Consider the following 2,834-nt stretch of genomic DNA (forward strand, 5'->3'; position numbering starts at 1 on the left):
GGGGCCCGTGCGTGTCGCCGGGTGGGGCCGGCGCCTGCCACGGCGAGGAGGGCAGGGCAGCGCCGGGCACGGAGGAGGGGAAAGCGCGATGTGGAGGACTCGGCCCCTTGTTTAACGCACGCAATTTCCACTCAAACCGCGGGGACTGGGAGTAGGGAGCGACGGGGAGGGATCCCCCAGCGCTCCGTTTGGGTTAATGACGTGATTCCCGGCGCTGTTCCACACGGAACGCCTCGGTTGCTGCCCCTCCTTTTTCCTTCTCTTTAATTCCAGTTTTATGTGGTACACAAATGTGGGGAGCTACGCTTCCTGCAGGTAGCTCACATCAGGAGCCGCGGCTTCCGATAAGTTCCGAGCCTGAGCCTTTATTTCCTTGACACCGGACTCCAAGATAAAAGCTCTCAAGAACTTTTTAAGATAAGGGTAGGGAATAAGGTTAGGATAAGGTTGTGGCCATATAACATCAACTGACCTCGTTTGTAATTCATCAGGTGTCTCATCTTCGCTTCCTGCTCCTCCAGCCCTCCATACAAAAGTGAAATTCCGCACATGAAATGTCCGGAGCCTACTCAAAAGGCCCAGAAAGCTCTACAGTTTATCCACTGACTAAATTGCTTTTGGAAGGTCTCGATACAAGCTTTAGCTTCAAATCTTTCTCTTAAAAGAATGCAAGAGAATTTGGAAAAATAGTAACAGCTGCTCCTATACTGACTGACTCCATCACTGCCCAAGGCCTGCACCACACCACAATGAAAACTCTGGTCTTCCCAAAACTCCCAGACCGCGGTTCAGCCTTTCCAAACTAAAAAGATCAGGGAAAAGTGTCACCTTCGTGAGCCAAGGCACCCTTCATGTGATGAGGACACCAAGGGGAAATTCATGTGTCAGCGCTTGAGCCCTGTCATTTACCAGCCTCTCCCGCCTCTGTTAAGAGGGATCATACTTTTGATCAAAAATGCCTATACAACAAAATTTTGTTTACGTACAACAACCAACTCATTAGGACACTCATCCCAACAGCAAAGCTGTGAGCCGCTCACCCTTTTGTGACGAGCCCTTGAATGTAGAAGCAGCAGGAGGATGGCTGTGGTAGCTTTGACCCCAGCAGGACCACTTGGAAGGCAGGCAGGGAATAGGCTCAGCACTCAGCACCTACTGGTTTTTGACACATCACACAACTCTTACCAGGAAATTCATTTCCATTTGTGCATCTGTCTTCCTCTCTGGAAATCTGTTCTAGTTTAGAAGGAATTTCACTGGTGCAAATCTGCATTTCATGCTGCATTTTCATCTTCTAAAAGCAGAATCTACAAGACATTCTTCAACTTCAGTGTGCTGATATATTACCCACAACCGCCATGAATTCCATTACACAGCCAGGGGCTCTTAATGATTTATATTTAGTTCTTCTACAGTTCTGAGGAGTCTCAGGCACACATATATATACACGTCCTCTTATGTTTCATCTACATATGCCCAGACAGAAATTTTATAATTTGCTGTGACCACAGCAGGTGATACATTCTAATCATCCCCAGATCCAAGTCCCCCAATTCAGCTACTACACAATCCTGTCTCATTTGATATACAGGCAATTTTCAAACACCCAGAAAGTAATTACTCCAATTTTATAATGTAAGGCCTTGGGAACTTCTTTCACTCTGTGTTTGTAATGCAACACTTTAATTACATCTCTGCAAAAAGCTGTTTCATAAATACCAAATATCTTTCCTGGCAGTCTTTGCATCTTTTTCCCAAATGTGTCCTATTCACAGATTTCACACACATTTAAGTTCCATTTGCCTGGCAATGTAAGCCACATACTCCATTATTCAGAAGAACGTGACTCAAGTGATCCAAGCAATCACTTTTTCCCTGAAAAGCAGAGAATTTGGGCTTGTTTTCTTTCTCAGCACTAGGTGGCAGCCAAATGTTGCAGTGGCTCCACTGAGCTGGGCTATGGGAGAAAGCTCCCAAGATGGGTTTGAATGGAGAGCTGAATCACCCCTAACAAGAAGTAAATGGGTCTGACACCCTGGATCAATCCCAAACACTCTGCGCACTTTGCACAAAAGCCTTTTCCCCCTTTTCTCTGTGGAAATAGGAGCTCTCTCTTTGGAAACAGGAGCTACACACAAGCTTTTCTGTCTTCCCTCAGTTTAACACTGGAAATATATCAGGGTATTTTACTCAGTACACCTCAGTCCTTGAAACTCACATAAAGACAGTGTCCCGGGCTGTTTCTCTTGCTGAAGGAAATCACATTTTCTTGGTTTGCAGAAGGCATCTGAAGGGTGATTTTGGCAGCTCCATTACTCCAGTGGGGGAGAATTCACCAGAAAGAGCAAAGGATAGGGAAGGACCAGGCCAATTCTCGCATGAGAGAGACGAGCGGCCTAAATCAGATAGTTGAGAGCAATGCCAACAATAGAATAGAGGCAACATAAGCACTTCGAGGGGGCAGGTTTGTGTGAAGACTCCAGCCTTGTGTATTGATTGACATGCAGAAATTTGTGGAAGGAAGTTAAACCAGGCTGTGTTATTTTCTACATCCTTCCCTCAATGCTCGGAGCATTTTACCTCTTTGCAGGACCCTCAGATACTGCTGAAAGCAATACCAGACAGGGTGTATTTGCTCAGGCTAAGGCTGCAAGAAAACCCATCCAAGCATCGCTGCTATAATTACTCAGCCTTTAACAGGAATGTGACACGGTTAACTGTTATCTGTCACTTCTCCTCCTTTCAGCCCACTCTTCCTAGCCTTTCTTTTGGAACATGCTGGTGAAATAGAGCAGCAGTCTCGAAGACTTCAACTCCAGGTCTCCATGGAAGCA

The sequence above is a fragment of the Anser cygnoides genome, chromosome 23 (genome assembly GCF_040182565.1).
Source record: "Anser cygnoides isolate HZ-2024a breed goose chromosome 23, Taihu_goose_T2T_genome, whole genome shotgun sequence".
NCBI lineage: Eukaryota > Metazoa > Chordata > Aves > Anseriformes > Anatidae > Anser > Anser cygnoides.